This window comes from Poecilia mexicana, unplaced genomic scaffold, assembly GCF_051168715.1.
Source record: "Poecilia mexicana isolate PSO_F unplaced genomic scaffold, ASM5116871v1 scaffold_13, whole genome shotgun sequence".
In the NCBI taxonomy this organism is placed as follows: Eukaryota; Metazoa; Chordata; class Actinopteri; order Cyprinodontiformes; family Poeciliidae; genus Poecilia; species Poecilia mexicana.
In genome coordinates, this window is record NW_028263382.1 from 9,722,207 (window position 1) to 9,742,752 (window position 20,546).

Sequence of the window (20,546 nt, forward strand, 5' to 3'; positions counted from 1 at the left end):
TGAGCGGCCATGTTTAAAACAGCACCATTCCCTTTATGTTTTTCTTTCTTAAAATCAAATCTTCCATGACATGTTCAAAGTAAAGGATATTTTTTACATAAAATTATATTTAAGGGTATGCTATGTACAGTTTCTCTCTTGAGTAACAACTGACAAAGCATAAAGACAGAAGTTAGGTTTTGCCGAGACATCATTATCTGAGGCTGAAGTTTAGTGCTCTACATACAGCCTATCAGAACTCCCAAGTGGTTAAATGCATACCAGCTGAATTAATTAGACAATAAGACCAGGTGCCCCTGCTAAGTCAGCCTCTCCAAACACCTGCCATGCTATAACTGAATCTTTATCACTGTAAACAGAACATCTGACTATTAAAGTATCAGTTTAACATTGTTATTTGGTCAATGCTTCAATACTTGAACTGAGCAGATGTACAGCGTCTCTTGATTGTGCTTCTCATGCCTTTTGATATTTTTAAAACCTCCAAAAAATCCTTTTCAGAAAGGTTTTGTCGAGGATAATGTCACATATCTTTGAGTATCAGATGCATAAAAAGGCAAACCTGGAGCGTTATTTACTTGTATGTAAGCCAGGTACACAATAGAGGGTAAAATATATCAATCACAAGCAGCAGTGAGTCCTCACGTCATAGTATTTGTTGGAAAAATGTATAAGATCACACACACACACACACACACACACACACCCGCACACACACACACACACACACACACACACACACACACACACACACACACACACACACACACACACACACACACACACACACACACACACACACACACACACACACGCACAGCAAGATTCATAAGGCCAGCAGTGCTAGTTGGAGTTAATATGGCTTTCTGCAGCCTGTGATGTGCAGTGTGAAGGAAAGTATCTATCTATCTATCTATCTATCTATCTATCTATCTATCTATCTATCTATCTATCTATCTATCTATCTATCTATCTATCTATCTATCTATCTATCTATCTATCTATCTATCTATCTATCTATCTATCTATCTATCTATCTATCTATCTATCTATCTATCTATGAGGCGAGAACTGTGACTAAGTCTTTGGTTTTGCTCTCCTGCACCGTTCTAAACCCATAATTCAGTCCTTAAACGCCCCGGCGACGACTTTAACAAGGTTACAGTTGCTCCATGTTTGACACAAAAAGCAACACAGAACCTAATATTTCCATATTATCCTTCTAAAGCTGGGAACGTATCGCCAATAGACTTACAACAACTTTGGTGTGATGTGGAGTTGATGAGCTGCTTCACGCCACAGTTGGCCTTGATTATTATTATATGTGTGGCATGCACACGGTTTATTCCATAACCCTGCTTCAACGTTGCTTCCAGCTATGGCTTTTAGTATTAAATACAGTTTTCTGCCGGCACTATGCATGCATCGCTGTGCTCTGTCTTTATTCCCAGTAGTTCTGCAATCATTTCTTTCCCCTTTATATTATAATCACATTCTTGCTTTCATAGCAAAAACACAATACAAAAAGCATGTATGATACAGCGCAGGATGGAGGAACATTTGATCGTTCCCATGCTCACATTTACAAGTCAAGTTGAAAGCATGAGTGTTTAAACAGCAGTAATGGTTTCTCCACATATGTAGAGATTCACAACTGTTCTGTCATTTCAACTTGGACTAAACGAATGCAGCATGTTGTCTTCTATAGACGTTTTAATGTATTCGTACATCCCTTCATATTTGAATGACATAGAAATTGTCCATGTAAAACACGCCGAGGAATTCCATCTGTGTTAATTTGAATCTACCGTGTCATCATACGCCGAAGCCAAAGCTTCCTCAAACATGTCATAGTACAATAGTTACAGCAGGAGACAGTTGGCATCATTCTAATCAATGTTGAGCATCAATCAGAGACGGCTTTTGACATTTTAAATGAGACCTTCTGCTGATTCAAACGCATAGCAGGAAGACGAGCCTTACCTGCTCTCCATAAATACAATTCAGTGCTTTTAATAGCGTGGCAGGAGACGGAAAGTAATTTCGCTTCTTGTATTCTCGCGAATTTCAATATAGTAATCTCCGGTGCCATCAATATTAACAATTATAAAAGCCATCAAATGTGTCTCCAGATCCAATCCATAGCTCTTATATTAAGCTTTTGGGAAATGCACCAGCAGACAGGAAAGATATTTTATCGTGTCATTTAAGGAAGATTCTAATCTGTGGGAACTCAACAGATTTAGGAGCAGTGAAAGTTGCTTTTTGCCCACCGAAGCGAATCATTTAAGTTTTATTACAAACCAGCAGAGGAGAAACATTTTCCCGTCTTCAGGGCCTTGCAGAAGTGCTGAAACAAATTAGAATGCTGGTAGATCAACACAAATATGTGCATCATTGTGAAGTGCGATTCAGAGCCACAGAGGGCTGTGCAGTCTATCTCTACACACCAGGTATTTAGCCTACCTGTTTCACTCAGGTAGGCTAAATACCTGTTACACTTTCTTTAGGTAGTGGCAGTATCATGGTACGGGGGATGCTTCCTTCTGTAGGAACAGGGAATCTGGTCGGAGGTGATTGGATGCCTAACTTTCACAATTTCAAATATAATGTTCATCTCTCCACAGTTCTGCACTGCCTTTTGTTTTACATCACATAAAATCCCACTAAAACACACTACAGTTTGTGGTTGTACTTCTGCAAAGGATATTGTTTCCTGTGCTGTACAACTAATACAGAATTCAAAGGTTACACGTTTATATTTCGTGGTATTTCATGCACAGAAGTTCATAAAAGCAACTTTGTAAAGCCGAGTCTGAGGACTTTTAACTGCTGAGCAAGTCAGAGAAAGAATACCAAAGTGCTGCAAGCGAGGTATTATATCTGCAGATCTTTAATTTCAGTCTCTGGGTTTCAAAGGCCTGAACTGAGAAAATGAGAGAGTTGGTGAGTGGACAGTGGGCTATCAGCGAGAGGGTGGGCAGTGACATGGGGCTCATCACAGGGGCCATTATCGAGACACATACAAGACAAAATTACTCCGTCTGTGCGAATGAATTCCAGCTGCAGGCAACACTGAGATCTATTATAAATATTGTGGGCAAAGATGAGAAAACTGTGTCATGGCACTTAAAGGATTATCCTTCCTAACCTGTGGCAAAACAGCAGAAAAACGGAGAGATGTAAAACATATAGGAGGAGCGCCTTTCTCTTTGTAAAAGATCAAGAGCAAAAACAACAAAAAAAAAACAGCGTTTGATTCGCTCGGATGGAAAACTACTAAAGTTCAAGTTGTTTATTTTTACACTATCACAGCGGGGGGCGCGGGATCACCTCGAGATCAATCTCCTTTCATGCCTGTGTGAGAGAGACATCTGCTTTTCAATTAGATATTTAACAAGCCTGTGAGGTGGGGCCGGCTCAGAGCCGAGGCGGTGTCAGCGGGCCCGCAATAATCATGTGGCTAATGTGGCTATCGAGCGACACGTGGCTGGAGAGCCTCGCCTGCTGCAGCATCTGAAGATAGCTCCGCGCAGCCTGTTCCCTCTGATAAGCTGCAATCTGATTGAAGCATGCTGCTGGAATATAAGTCGACTAACGGAAAATAAACCTCAGTCAACAGCCGCAGATTAATAAATCTGCACCTGCGATCACACAAACATGATCCTGTCATGTTGATCTCATATTCCCGTTTGAAATCCTGACTGTTCAGCAGCCTATCTCTGCTGGCTCTTTGCCTGCATGAGTTTGAATAATACCCTCTGAGCATGCCGGGGGGGAGGAGGAGGTTATCAGCTTCCACCTCCTGGTAACAAGCTGTCTTATAAAGTTGTTGTCAAAAAAGAATATAAAAAAAAACACTATTTTTTTAAGTGTAGAAAGCTACATTTGACAATGCAAAGATAGCTGTAATGCATAAAAAAGTGAGGATGTGCTGGAGCTGATAAGGATGACAGATGGAGAAATTGATTGCTGCCTGTTTTCCTCTGCATGTGGATTTTGCTGATCGGACCAAAATCTGCTGAAGGACGGCGTCGAAGGGATGCAGTTGACACATAACATCCTGTATTTATAACAGCCGGAAAAGCATTTTTCAAGCGACACTTTGGGGACGAGACGGAAGCTGATGACCGGGTGACAAAACTCCAGTTATCTCTGCAAACTTTGCAGCCTTTCCTGCGATTATCTCAGAGGAACACGGCTTGGATGATCAATTCTCTGTTCCACGGGATTAAAGCAGAATGCGTCCTGATAAAGCTAATTGATAACAAAACTCCCCTCGCCTTGTATGTGTCTCAGATATACCTATTCATATCTTTTGAACTTTTTTCACATTTTGATCCAGAAACTTTGTGGTATTTTAGACAGATTTTGTGTGATGGAGCAACAGAAAGTAGTGCAGGAAATATACACCTAGAAGCAGATGAGGATATGTGGTTGAATTATTTTTCTTTCAAAATGAAAATGAAACTTTCTATGAGGGCTGCATTGTGGTAACCTACTGATTATTTGACAGCTAATCAAGTTTAAAGAGTAGGCACATTCTAACTGCTTTAGCTTATTGTTTTTTAATTATTAGAAATACATCAAAAACATAAATAATCAAACCATTCAATTTCTTATTTAAATAAATATTTCATTTCTGTTAGTAAACAGTTGATCACTGGTAGCAATGGAGGCATCTGCAGCTAAATAAACTTCTAGAATCAACATGTGATTCAGTGTAACAAAGCTAACCTGTCGACTAGTTTTTGGATTAACTGACTAATATTTGGACAACAAAAGGTGCTTAAAAGAAGATTTTTACAAAATTTGAACCAGGTGAAGCTAAAACTAACACACGAGGAGTTCTAGGTAGAACGTATCTACAGGCAGATTGTTTTTCTTAAATGCAAGATCTATATTTTTTTCCATACAGTTTTGGCTTAATGACTTTGAATATCTTGCTCCTTTTGTTTTTTGAAGCTGTGTACTCTAGTTGACGATTAATCAATTACTAAATTAGTTGGCGATTATTTAGTTTTGCAATAATTGTAGGTTTAGCAAAGCATTGACTCAGGGGACATGCACGCCACACTCTTTAGATTTTTATTTGCAAAAATAAATGATTTTCCTTTCATCTTAAAATCATGCACTTTACAAATTTCAAAATATACTATCATAAACAATTCTTCTCTGTTTTCTGTTATTCTGGGTTAAGTTTATGTCTTTTAAGCCTCATGGTACATTTTCTGCTTCATGAAGCTCTTACTGCTGAAACTGTAGAGAACTTTGTCTTAAAGTGCAGCTCCACGTTGCAAACTCTGAAACTTTTGTTCTTTTCCTTTGTGTGATCAATAGAAGATTTCCACCTAAATCGTAGAGGTAATTGAGTAAATTATTTGTGATGGACCATGCTGTGCATCAAGCAGCTGGCGTTGTCGTAATAAAGGAAAATTCAAACATTTCTGCACCAAAGACCAAACGCAGACTCCTGCTGAAGCACAAACAATGGCATCATTTCCAGATTCGAAAAGTGGATGAATTTAATTATCTTGCAGAACTGAAGACGCACTGAAAGCGATGTTCCTGCGTTAAGGTCAAAATGTCTCACGCTCTGTCTGGAAATACTCAGGTGGCATATGCAAAACGCTTAAACATAGCAAATGAATATGCATACATGCTGGATAAATAAAGTGCATCGCTGCATGCATTTTGGAGCCGCCGGGCTGCATGATGCATGCTGGTCCCAGGCTGCCGTTGATGCTGATTTGACCCGACACCGTTCCCACTGTCCCCGAGGAACCCGGAAGAAGACAGCGCAATGACTCCATCAAACAAGATCTCAGACAGCATTTTTCTTTTTCTTGGAAGAAGGAAAATGACTTGAAAACAAAATTTGCTTCATGACTTGTTTTGTTGTTCAGCCACACAGAAAAACCACTCTAAAAAAAGGCATGACTCATCCATTATGATCTAAATGTAGTAAAATGTTCATCTCACTGTGGATATTTTGTCTCTCATAATGCAAACTACAACACATAGCAAAGCATTCATTCTTATGTTACAGCTATAATCTTCAATGTATTTAACTGAGTTTAGACCAGAATGACGTAATACATAATTTTTTACAAAAAAATCATTTTCTTTGTAAGAAATGCATGATGAATGTCTCTGTTTTTATTGCTTTGGCTCTATAAATAAAATGTACTTACTTGTAGTTGCTTCGTTGTTATTCAACACAGCATCAGAAGAAAATGAGCTGGGTAAACTATAAAAATGTTATATTTATGCTGTCTGGTAAATAAGAACCAGACAGTATAAATATAACATCAAACTTTCGCAATTTGTGGAAGAAATGCAACACTTCAAGATTTTTCTTTGGTAAAAACTTAAAAAAACAAACAAAATTTTTTCTTTTCTTCACTATTGAGAGGTTTATGTTGGTCTTTTCGCAATCCAAGTAAAACAAAACAACTGTTTTGGTTCTAATGTTACAAGATGTGAAAAACGGTTATGCTCGAACGGTTATGAATACTTTTCTGAGGCTTTGGTGATAAGCCAGATGCTGCTGAAGATGTTTGTTCAGCGTCGCTCCACTAAAGTGGTGTGCATCATCGCTTTGCCGCCCAGTCTGCATGTTTACGTCAGGCAGAGAACCTGAGGAATCAAGCAAGCATCACAAGCTTTGGCGACGCTATCTGTTTGGCGGAGGGGCCCGAGAGAGGCGTGATAACGCCGGACCCCGTGCATAAAACGGGCTTAGTCTTCTAGAAACGTTCTTTAATCAGCCTGATGCGCTTAGTGAGCACAGACGGTGGGAATTGAAGTGAGGAAACTCAGGTCAGATAATGAGACTTACATCTGTACTACAGAGAATGGGATTTCCTTGAAGCCAGAAGAGGAGGGAGAAAAGCTCATTATCCTTATCACTTGTCAGAGGAGAGATATCGATATTATGCATATTTTGTGAGGCTCTAATCGGAAATTAGTCCGATCTCTCTCTTTTTTTTTGCTATTTTTTTCTTCGTTTTGTGTTCACTTTTATAGCCCATGCCTGCACACGTACATAAAGCCGCTGCTCATCTCCTGACTTCCATCAGCGGGTTTCTTTCTCGCAGTCTTTTCACTGCTTTCTGAGAAAGCTGACGGCTAATTGAACAGATGGATGATAATCATGTGTGTTGCAAACTCTCCCTGGAGACGGCCCTCCGCCTCTCATAAGGAACAGCCCAGTTTCTTCTTTTTTTTTTTTTTAACATCCTTCCACGGCAACACACAAAATAAAATGTGATGTGTGTGGGCAGACAGGGGAAAACAGTTTATCAAGCCACCAACAGAAACTGCAGCATTCTGTAATTATAGTTGACATTGATTAGCACTTAGACTAATCGCCGTAGCGGTTCAGTGTGATTTCCACACATTTTTGCTGCAATCTTGGAAAAGAAAAAAAAAAAAGTATTTTCCGCAAATTTAATCACAGTCATAGACTTCTCTGTTAATTTTGCACTTCGTTAATGTAATCAGAGAAAAACTGTCGCTGGAGTTTGTGTTTTTCCTGAAGCGATGACAGGTACAATGCCACGTAAAAACATTCACAAACTTCTGTTACGTGGCAACTGCAGATTTCAATTAATTTCATTGGGATTGACTCAATTGACTTCAAACCATTCTCCTCTCCATACGCGGTTTGATAAATTGCACCATCACTTCCCCTTGTCCCAGTCTAATTATCCTCTCCTCCTCCAGATGCTGCAGAACCACAAACTCAGAAACTCCTGTCAATCGAACCGTTTCTCATTGTAAACAGAGTTAAAAAAACCAAAAAAAAAAAACTCTTTTGTATTTTATATTCAGCGTCCTGTTTGTGATTCTGCATATCTGTCAGGAAGTCACAGTAAAACTGCATCTAAATAAAATCCAGTCCAATCAAGAGCTTCAATGTCACCTCTCTGCTGAAATGTTTGGTCTGTGAAGTTTGTGTCAAAGTGGCTAAATTTGTGTTTGTTTACTTCTTGTCATCTTTCTGTCGTTGGTCGTAACGCTTTCATTTAAACATTGCTGTCTCTGCTTTGCTCTCTATCCAAGTTGGTTTGTGGTAACATTATGTTGCAGTTTACATCCAAGAATTTTTATTTGTTTTTAAGCGAGCTAAACCTAAACCGTTTGATAAATATGAATGTTGTTTTATGACAAGGTGCGTTTCTGGTAAATGTTTATTTCTTTTATATTCACCATAGTTTGTCTGTTGAGACGCTACGGCCCAAACAGGTGTGTGGGAGGGGCCGCCCCGCACTTCCTGGTTACTTGTGCGTGATGTCATCGATTGCATCACCAGGTACTACCAAATGGAGGGTTTTCTTTTTTTTTTGTATTGTACTCTTTTTCTATTAAATGTTTAATTTTTGCAGATAATTTAGTTATTTATAAAAATAGGTGAGTTTGAAAATGAGATTAATAATCTTAATTTTTGTTTCTTTGTTTAGATGTTGTTTGGTTTCACCTGTTTAGTCTAGTGAAGTGCAGACGATAGCACTTCACTATGTTACCATTCTGTATAAAACCAGTAAGATTTTTGGCTACTCAAGATGGATGTCAGAAAACAAAAACGTTAAACAATAAAATCAACCAGGAGAACTTTTCATGGTTTTTGGCCCTCTGGCGACATTACAAGGTTTGTTCTGTGTCGTGCTGTGGAGAGGCAAATTTTAAGCAGGTATAGAGAAGCCAGTCCAAGTTTATTAGGTGATAAATGGATGCAGCTAAAACATTGCTGGCTTTTAAAGAACGAGCGAACATTTCTCTCTCCTAGGGACGTGCTGCAGAATCAAGAGTTTGAAAACAAATGTTAGAAATGTAAAAAACTCCAAAATAATTTTAATTCTAATTCATAGCAAGCCAGTAATTTCTGTTAATCTGGAATGAAATAGCAATAATAGACATTTGTGTGGGTTTGTGGTTGTGATACGAGAAAAAGCACCTGGATCAGAGTCTGTTTGTTTATTTTATCTTATTTTTTTTAGGGAGTCAGAATTATTCCAGCCAACAGGCTGCCTGCAGGTTTTTCCATTCATCCCTCAAAGAAAAACACCAAGAGCTTGCAGGCTAGCTGCCCAAGGGCCCAAATCCATTCTTTGGCTCAGACTTTCAACGTGGGAATCTGCCGGGAGGAAACCTTATGGTCACCGGACCCAGTGGCTACTGGAAATAAAATGTAAATACATCACATCTTACAAGAACTGCTATATGAAAATACCTGAAAAACCATTACAAACCTTTATATCTTTCTGACAATAGATGAATCTCTTTGCATTTTCATTTACAGCAAACTCCAGATTAGCATCTGGGAGGATGAAGCAATCTGCTAGTCTAACGAAGACGTCTGAAAGCCACTCAGTGCTCAGATATCAAAGTGGTCCATGCAAACGCTGGCATCTAAATTTTGTGGCTTCATCAATAGTGAAACATATGCATATTTACACAGGAAATCAAAGAATGCAGAAAAGCAAAACTATCACATTGTTCTAAATGAAAGTTATTTTACTGGCTTTGCTTTCACAACACTTAGTCTGGCCAGAAACGACACGTTTCATTCTCAGTACGTTTCACACAGGAAGATAATTGGCAGCGCACGCATCCTGCTTCCAAGGATTATAGAAAGTATCATCAGCTTTATTGCTAATTCCCTCTGAATGTAAACATGGCAATGATTTTAAAGATTAAAATTGCATTGCGGACATTATATATTTTGGGCTGGGGATTCCTCAGATGGTGGAAACCTGTTTCAGTCTGGAGTAGCCATTAGCTTCAGCTTCCATGAAAATCTAATCTGGATTTATACTAAATGAAGACGCTTAGATAGATAATGACTGCAGGTAACATTAATTGTTTAAACCTGTTTAACGGAGCTTCACTTCCAAAATCCTTAACCGTCCCTTCAGGCTAAGAGCTTTAGAAGAGCTGCACCACGGTTGACTTCCGAATAACAGCAGACGTTCCTGCACTGGGATTCTGTCAGCAGGTCGTTGAGCCAAAATGCCTTCAGACAGAATCAGCACAGATCATGCAAAGTAATTAGAAAACTGCCAAATTACTGAAAGAGTTTGAGTGATGTGATCATATTCCACCTCTGGAACTCAACCACAAGATCTCAATCACAAAAATCTCCTTTCAGCTTTTTTTTACATTTATGTGTGAAGGATAATGAAGGCCTTAAATTATCAACACATAAAGATTTAAACAATTCAAACACAGCTTAAAATCAATGATGTGTGGGTAATGCATGCCTCTAAACACCAGAGCGAGGACCGGAGGATGCATGCTGGTCTTTAACAAAGAGCTGCATTTCAACGTTTTGCTTTCTTCCATTAAAGCAGAAGCAGACGGAGCGGAGCGCCGGAGTGAATGTTGATAAAACAGCAGAGATGGAGTTGTGATTCAGCTGAAGTCTTGTCAGATTCAAACGTTGTATTCCTGTTAGCGTTACATAAGAGACGTCGGGGCTGGCTTTGTAAACTCTCCCCCACGATGTTACAAGCTACTCATGCATGTTTTACATGCTCTTATGCTGCCGTGTGATTGGTCGACAGAACCTCTGGGAGGCTGAGAAGCAACCTCCCTTGTCGAGGTCAATGCAATTGCTCTCCTTTTTACCATATAAAGCTGCAACGCAGCAACGTTTAGCTTTAATGTGAGCCTGTGTTTGCGGGGGCAAAGAAGGATATTCACGACTCAGAGTGCTTCATATATACGGGAGCTTCCCCATTACCCACCGCAGTGCCAAACCTTTATTTTTATTAAGTGAAGAAAAGAAACAGAATCCCAGTTTGCTTGAAGTAGAGGCACAGCTTCCCTCCTCCGTCCATTATAATAGTTTCCCACTCATGTGCTCTTGCAGTGCACAGTGAGCCAGCTGCAGTCAAGTCGCCTCTTTTGACATAAAAGAAGCACAAAAGAGGAATATTAAGGTTTTGGTGCTTGAGCGTATCCACGCAGCCACTGCATCATTTGTCATGCAGCAAGGCTGTCCTTGTGCCGTCCAGATCGCAGAGAGAGTACACGCGCGAAAATGTATCTCCTCTCAGTTGTGATTATAATTTGGATTTGTTGTGAGTAGTGATGCGGCAGACTGTGACTTTTCTCGGAGCGGAGTGTGAGCTGGAAGTCAGAAACTCTTGGTGTGATTTTTATAATGTCAGGCATGCCTGAAACACTCAGTTTCTCACGTTTAAAACCCTTTATTTGGAGAAACAGACAAAGTAGATGTTGTATAACATCCCGTCTGATCTATATCTCTCGCTGTTAGTTTTTTTTTTTGATCAGTGAGTACATGTGAAGTGTTTTCATAAAGAAACAATACTGGGATTCAGAATGGTTTTGTGGGAAATCTGTTGCACAGTCCAGCTAAAATCCTTTTAAACCAACACCACCAAAAACAACCATGATGGTCTTGGGTGTTTGAGATTTGTATCATGCACATCTCAAACAGATTTGACAAGGAATTTGTTTCTGGTCAGAAATGAGACAGATGTCAAAATATAATAAAATTTTAAAATTTCTTCACTTACATTTTAATTTTCCATACTTTTTTAAGCTTTACATCATATTATAATGTTATTTTCTCATCAAAAACATACAGAAAGTGTTTCTTTGATTCTTCCATGCTTGTTTGAGAAATCCTTAAATATCCCGTGGCAACCATTGAAGCATGTCTGAACGTCTGCTTCTATCTGCTGCCTATCTAATCAAAACTCCACCATGAAGATGCTGCCTCTGGCTGAGCTTCCACTCCACTGCTCCTCCAGACTAGCGGCAGCAGCAATTAGCAAACCCCTAGTCTTTAACTGGTTCTTAAAGAGACAGAGCCCCAATTTCAAGGTATCAAATTGTACATTTCTTTGAAATTATGTTTGATATATATACACAAAGAGTGTTTTTATAACAACTGAATGTAACATAGTGACTTGATTGTGCCATAAAATGGCAACATGTCCCTGGTCAACACATAATACAGGGGGAAAATCTTTCATGGCGTTCCAGCAGTCAAACGCTTCACATTATTGCTGACTAGCATCTTTGGTTTTTCCGCTGGTAATTTGACAATGTATCTTTAATGAAGTTGAGACTCTGGTTGGCCTAATTCAAAAAGTTACAATATAGGTCAGGTTATGTTTGGGTTTGAATAATTAATATGAGAAAATATAACATATCTGCAGTAAAAGGAATAACTTTGACATGTTCTGCACTGTTGTAACAAGCAAAATGCCCTTTTATTGGCATCATCTTGTGCTGATAGAAGGGAACGCGCTGCATGTCGTGTTTGAGTGTTTGTGTGACCGCAGCTCCCCCTCCTCAACAGACAGCGGAGTAATTTTATGCTCTAATTCTCTCCTTTAAATTACGCAGGAGGCATAAAATATGAAAAAGAGAGATATTTTGAGAGGTCACGTGATTCCCAGCATAAATACTTTAGCATGCTCTGGAAATTAAGCATTTTATTATTTGTCGTGTGCACAAATATTGTTCAGCTGTGAGTTGATTAAATATGAGAAGTAGTCTCTAATGTCTTCTTGATCCTTTATTTACCCGTGAAATAGGATGCGATGCAGCCTTTTAATAATCTGCCAAACGGTTCTGCAATAATCCAGGTGTGAGTCAATACGCCGTCCCCTGCTGCGAGTCTTCCTCGCAAAAACCAATCAATCATAACAAAAGAGTAAAGGTTCGCCTCTTTTCAGGGCGGGCTCCGTCAGTTTAGTTGTTACGCCCGAGTTTGTGTTCAGATTCGACTCTTTGAAACCATTAAAAATCGTCAGGCAACTATTTATTTTTATGTTTCTCACCTTAAATCGACCCTGTTATTGCAATTTGCAGTTCATGGTCTTTTTTTAATCTAAAGGTATGATCAAACATCTCCCCCCTCGTAATGTGTGTGTGTGTTTGTGTGTGTGTGTGTGTCACATGAAGGTGTTTTGACATTTCAGTTTTTGATAGAGCTCAGAGAGTCTCACATTTTCATCCTGCATTACAAGCAGCGGGTTGTTGGGAATAAATTAATTGCTGTCAAATCTGCGCCATCTTTGCCTTACCTACCGACATTTATGAGCTGTTATTTCTCCCATGTATTAGTAAATTGCATGCATGCAATTCATTTCCCCAAGGCACCTCGTCGTATTTCTCATCTGAGTGGAGTGACTGGGGCAGGGAGCTATATGGGAGATATATTAGTGTCCAGAAGCTGAGCACCAGGAGGGTCGGGCCTGTCTGGGTGATTTATTCCAAATCCAAAAGCCCTGTAGGTGCGTGTTGTCAATCCCAGTGGCATCACCTTTGGGTCACATCAAAGCAGCTGAGACAGAGAAAACAGATTCAGTTGTTTACACATTCAGCCGCCTGCTCTGTTCTTTCTTGGGGAGAGGAACCAAAGCGTAAACTGAAGGTGCTGCTGTGGCATTAAATATGAAGAGGCGTTGAAGCTGCTGGTTAAATCTGATGGCGCTCGCCATCCAACATGCGGCATTGTGTTGACATCAATCAATAATGAGGGAGTTTTTCCCACTGCTGCAGTTTTAAAGTCACAGTGCAGTGGAAAAGTAGCTACTCTTTAACAGGTTTATTCTGGATTTTTTTCCACATGCTTCAAATAGAACTCATTTCAAAACTAAAAAAAAACAAAAAACATTTGATTTTCAAAAGGGAGAAAATATATAATAATAGGACACAGACAACTATTTGATGAAAACTTTATTTCTGCTGTTTACCAGAAAATCTAAAGAACAAGATCTACTGCCAAGTCGTACTGGGTGAAATTTACAAGTCAAAAATTAACAGCAATATTTTTGGGTTATTTAGCCATTCATAAGAGAAAATAAAATGGGGGTTCATTTTTCAAAGTCATAATTTCACCATGTCATTTAGTTTGACACTGTCACAGTTTCAAAATAAATATTTAGTTGGAAAGCTAATTATTTAGGTAGCAAAGCTCAAAATATGTAATCTATAATTACCTAGTTGGAACAAAATATTTAATTCACTAACTAAATAGCACATTTGTAACTAAATATTTAGGTTTACAAACTAAATATATAATCTTAAATAGGCTGGTCATACTTAAAAATTCCCCAATGTGGCTTAATTGAAACAAGTCTGTAAAAAAGAACAGACAAAATAATTTGTCTGTGAAAATTACATTATAGAAGTAATTTTCATCTTTTACCTTTTTCCTAAATAAAATCTTTATTTCACAATTCCTTGTTGCATTTAGTGAGGTTATACTTGATTTAAAAACTAACTCGATCCGTGTGACAAGACGTGTAGCCAAATCAGAAAACAATCATTCGGTGGAGCTTTGCACAGAGCTAGTCATCCTTAACCAGGCAGAAAAGTCATTTTTAACATAACTTTCACACATGTCCTGTAACTAAGCAGGATCTTGTTTGTAATTTCAATAAAAAGCAACAGGATAAGCAGGAAAGAACCTGTCACAACCTAACAATGCAAAACAGAATGTCAGGTTAGCCTAAAAGTCACGGCGCGCTGCTGAATCCTGCTGTTTGCATGCTTGAGTCATCACTTTTTCTGCTGCCGTGTTACCCAGAGGTCCATCCGCGTATTAATCATTGCAAACAATACCAACCATTACCTTTTAATTACTGTCACGGAAGCCTTAATACATAAACACTTCAACAAAAACAGCAGCATTAAATTACTCTCCCACTTTTTTTTTTTTTGTTGCTCATGCTTGTATTACAAGTAATTATAAAGCCCCCAAAAAACATCAGTTCAGTAATAAACATGGGAATGCTTTCCTAGAACGTTCACCTCTCTCTATAAGTCCTAAATTACTTTAAGCCGAGCTTTGCCAGGTATAGTTTAACTCACCGCAAAACAATAGAAAAACAAGTCTACTGCAGCTGTTATATTGTGATTTTTAAACAGTCTGGGGCAATAATAATAATAATAATAATAATAATAATAATAATAATAATAATTGTAATAGTTACCTGCAGTAAGACATATGTTGGTGCTCTCCCTGTCCACAGAGTTGCTGATAATTAACTATGCGGCTGAGAACCATGTAGTCCATGTTTACCTGCATAGGAGGTCGAGGTCAATGCGTTCAGCACCAGTTAAAAGCAATTATAATTTACAACTGAAGTTCTCAAAATGAGTGAACAAGCACAGAGGTGGTTGAGGCCATCGTTTTCATAAAGAGGGGTTTGCCATGGTTAGCTTACTTGATTTAGATGCCACTTATTTCCAGCATTTCTGAAAAAACTTACATTTTAAACAAAGGAAGCTGGATAAATTGTACACTAATTGCTGGTGATTGGCTGGGATAAGATTAGTTTGACTCCTTCCAGTGTATTTTTGGAAGAGTCTTGGTCAAACTCTTCAGAACCTCAATCTTTAACTACACATCTCTCTTAAAGGGAGATGAGGTTTTAGTATTTCTTTTAGAGATTGAGGTTTTATGAATGAAGGAGTTGCTGAAGTCCTGGTAAAATCTTCCCCCTGTCTCAACTTCAGCCGTTGAGTCGAGTCCACACTGGAAGATCTGAGCATTTTTGGACAGGTGCCGTCTCACAAACCGGTAAAAGCCAAGTTTGTGAGACGGCAAAATCTTTTCAGAATAAATGTATACAATTTAAAACTCAAACAAATAAAAGGCGGATAACTCCTTCTTGGTCGATGAATTGGGGGCATTCTCTGTGAAAAGATCTGAGCCAAAGAAGAAAGTTCTTGAGATGCAATTTGAGATTTTCACCTATGCTATTCATACGGAAAACTGGAAAAATTGTGGCTAAAAGTGTCTGAAACAAGTTTCCCCCACAGGTTGGTTGAAGTCAGCCTTGTCCAAATCGAAAGGCATCTGATCAGGATGTCTCTCTCTGGATGTTTTCCAGGCCTGTCCCACTCAGAGACCCTGGACAGACCCAGAACCACTGGAGAGACTTTTTTCCTCCCTTTTGACCTGGGAGCTATCATTGCTGGGAAGAAGGACGTCTGGACTCTGTGACATAATCATGGATAAGCAGTAAATAGTGAGGTGACGACTGTAATTATGATAAACAAACCTAATGTTAGTAAAGTCAAAAAACTGCATTTTGAGATGTAAACATGTGAAAAGACAAATTAAACAAACAAAAAAACAGACAACAGGAATCAGACTAAAATTAGCTTCCTCGTAATCTCCACCCTCATTTCAGTCATCTTTTCATTTCTTCTGATCGGTACTTCTGGTGCGTCAGTCATGCAGCCGTAACATGACTGATAGTGTGAAGCTGTAGAGTCAGTGTGTGTCTCAGATCCCGTCGGTAAAGAGGCGCCCAGGGCACTGAGAAGTGACGCACAGGACTCTTGACCAGGCATGAGGACAAGGCTGGGAATTGGAATGTGCCTTCACACCAAACTCGTGATTTACACAAGAGGAGGAAGTACTTCAAAAAAAGAACACAAGGATTTATCGAAATCTCACCGAAAATAATCCCAAATGAGTCGACTTGCCATCGTTGTCAAATAATCACGGTTTGTGTTTTCGCTCATCAGTGACTAATGCCACTGCCAGTTGATTTACAATTTGCCCAAAGTTTCCGCGCAATTTCTTTTCAACAGTGAAAGCCCAGAGCCAATATCATCCCCACATTCACATCCATACTGTAATCCCAGTAGGGAGGATTCATCCTGGTACGGTTTAATCATTTAGACAGGCAAGTCCTCCATGCATTATAAATAGAACAGAGCTCTCAGCCTCGCAGCATCGGACTGCGTCTTGCCACTCGCTACAGGTTTAAGCTTTTAAATGTAGCACTGGCGGAAACACAGCAACACAATTAACAGGATTAGACGAGGTTTGTTTTAAATCACAGGATGATCATGGTTGATTTGACAGTTTGCCTGTTGTTTTGTCCTGTCAATCTCAATACTTTAGTCAAAATGAAACGAAAGTTCTGCAAATCAAAGCAGATCTCCATCTGCTTTTTGGTGCAAACTTTGTGTTTGCTCTGATTTGACCATCAATTTGATCCACTTCTACTCACAATGACATGAAGACCATTAAATATTAAAATCGCTCTAGATGCTGTTGGCAGTCTTCCTGGCAAAGCTGCCACTTTTCAGCCCTTGAGTACAAGTGACTGCCTTTGATGCACATCATTACCATCTTTCAAACTTTCTTGTGGTTCAGAGAGAGAAAAAAAAAATCAACTCCAAACCAACCCCTCCTACGTTGGGTGAGAACTCTTATCTTAACACGTTTTTCTATAAATGAGGGGAGAAAAAAAAAATCAGCTTTTAATCTTCAAACATATTCCATCCACATGGTTTTGTAGCCAGGACCATCCTTCTTCATCAGACCTTCAGACCCCTGAAAGATGGCTTTGTGCTCTACTCTGTGATTTAAACTTTGATACAGAGTCAAACTGATTGCACTATAAGAAACCAAAGGTTATTATCCAGATGGACTAGATAGAAAAATTGTTCTCCATTATGTGAGGTGAGAAAAGGTTGATTAAAATGAGTTTCGAGTTAATTCTGCTTCCAATTTTCCAACCTTGCTTGACCTGACCACTTATTGCCCAGTGTCTAAAAAGACTTAAAAAGCTGAAGCACCATTTCTTCCTGAGATTATTCACCAAACTGGATCATGATTAATGTATGTGCAATCTGATGAGTCAGACGTATTCAGCTTCCTCTCAGGACTGACTTGTACTGAAATGACATGCAGTCTTTGCCAAACTACAGATTAACTTCACAAGGTCAAACCTAAAAAAATGTAAATAGTAAAATAAGCAGTGGTGGGCACAATTATGCTAATGCACTAATAGCGTAGCTCATTTTTTATTTGGCACTTTAGCATTTTTTGCTAACTTTGAAAACATTTTAGGCACTCAGCTTTGGCTAAATAAATATTTCTGGATAAATCCTGAAGCAATAATTTACTTAGCTTTTTATGTAAACTGAATAAAGCTCGACATCGACTGAAAGAATTCTGCAAGTAGTTCAGCATCTCTGTTCATGCTCTTATTTTGAAGTGGGTGAAGCAGGTCCATTATTTCCTGTGGTACATAGCAGCAGATGACTTCAAATGGGCTCTTTGCACCTCAGCTTCCGCGTTCGGGGAAAAGCTGCTCTATTGTTTCCGATCCAATAAAAATATCACTTTATACCAGTGCTTGGCCAATGTTTGTACATCGATCCGAAGCCCCAACAAGTCAGCTGGAGAGAGGCTTTAAGATGTTCGCCTCGTTATACATTCACTGACACGAAGGTGAGTTTTACTTAAACTTTGTGGCTAACATTAACGTTAGCTTATGCTAGTAGGCAATATTCTCGGACATTGTTCTTGTAAAATGTGCTATTTAAGTATCTAAACATTCTAACGGACAATGTATTTATCTTATTTTCAAGTATATTGTGTGTTTATTGTCGTTAGTGTCACAGACTAACGGGGAGGTTACGGTTCGGGCTTTTTACTTCCGAAGCCTGACGGAGCTCAACAAGCCTCATAGCTTGACAGTAGCGCAGCTCTGGTGTCAGAGATCTGGTTCAGCTGTTCAGGTTAAAAGTTGTTGCTTTTAGAAAATATGACCATGTCTTTTAAGGTCTCCGTGTTATTTCGTTTTATTACCTTTGCATGTTTCTTGTGAAGAGCTCAGATAGGACGGTGTTTACAGCAGTGTGTACAGGCGGATCAGTTGCTCGGCTGTCTGGCTCTGGTCTGCTCTCTCGTTCCCATAAACTCTTTCAGGCTGAATATAGAAGTGATTCCATGGAAATAACCCAGGGAGGCTCCTTTATTTATCATCCGTATCCCCGGTAGTTTTAGGCTGATCCGGAGTGAAGTGAAGGCTGGAAACTTTGTGTTGTGCAGCGTTAGCTTTAACTGGTAGTGGCAAATATTTACAAGCCATCTTCTTAATTCAGGATCGTTTGGAAATTAATGAAAACTTTAAAGCCCATTATATTAGGAAGACAACAACGTTCATAGTATTGCGTTTTTTGCATCTGAAATACGACTTAGTCTTTTAGCCTTTTCTACCAGTCATGGTAACTCAAAGCGGAAACAAGTGAGCCGCATTAGCTCCTGGAGATGTGACATCAACGAGAGCCCATACGCTCCTCTGTTAGCCTCCATGTTTACTTCTGCAAACACTGAGCACTTCTTCTTTTCATGGCAGTTGGCAGAACACTGAGAACGCTGATGCTATTGCGCCCTCTACTGCGCATGCGGGACACTTTCAGGTCGTTTGCCAGTTCACACTGCAGAACGCATACAGGTCGCATTTACTGGCAGTGTGAACGGCCCCGGCAAAAAAATCGGAATTGCCAAAAAATCGGAATTGGGTCACTTCAGGCTGCAGTGTGAACGCACCCAAAAAAAATTTAGCAGGAAACAAGAAGAGATTTCTTCTTCTTCTTCTTCTTCTTCTTCTTCTTCTTCTTCTTCTTCTCCTTCTTCTTCTTCCAATATAGCTGTTATGTAGCAAGAATGTATTGTATCCAAGTGTTATTGTTTGCCTTTTAAATAAATACATTTTTATGAATTATCCAAAACAGTTTGGGACAGAGTGTACCTCAAGTCTAATGCATTTATAAAATCTTATTGGTGCCTAACAGCAAACTTGTGCAGACGGATTGAGATCTGCTCGGAAATGTTCTTCTCTCTGGATACTTTGTGGTATGTTTCTAATTACTCCTACTATTATTTTTTCGCTTTGTCACACTTAACTTACCGTAACCACAATAATTACAATTTAGCTTCTTTAAAGTAAAAACACAACATTCTCTCTGATGATGAAAAACATTTTACATTGATACAGCGGTTGACCATGCAGCTAAAACAAACACCTTTTTGTATTCAGTGCAAACAAGATGGATATAGAACCTTAAGCCCAGTCCAAACAAAGAACAAATACTGCAGCATGTACAAACAGGTTTTATCTATGTGGTAAAAAAAGAAGTTTATCTGTTTTCTTTCACTGCATTTTGCCTTGGTGATAGAATCTTTTTATTTCCAAAATGTAGATAAAGTAGATGCAGGCAACTTCTGTCAACAAAAACCAATTAGAAAATGTAATTAAGTTTCTATTTAATGTTACCTTATCATATGTTTTGGTCCAAAATGTGTATCATTTCCTTTTTATTCTTCACATTTTTTTTTCCTTTTTCATGCTTGAGATAAATAACAGCCAAAACACATTAGAGAGATTTTCCATCGTGAGTAATGCAGAGGAAGTGCTGCCCCTAGCAATGTCAGAGTAAGTTACAGTCATCCAGGAATAGGTACTGAGGATAGGAGGTGAACATGTCGCCCCGACTTAGGTCAAGCCAACAGGAGCTTTGCAGGGAGAACAAAAGCAGCTCAACTGCTTCCTTCAGCTGGAGAGAAAGCTTTGTTTTCATGCAGCAGCCAACAGTTTCAGCTCACAGGCTCTCCAATCAGATCAAGGTTTCAAAATGTTATCGCTAAGCACAGCGAAACAGCAGAGGTTATTAATATTTCTTTGATGGGGAAGAATGGGTGATATTATTTCCAGACAAAGCTCAATTACTTTATCTTCTTGTCA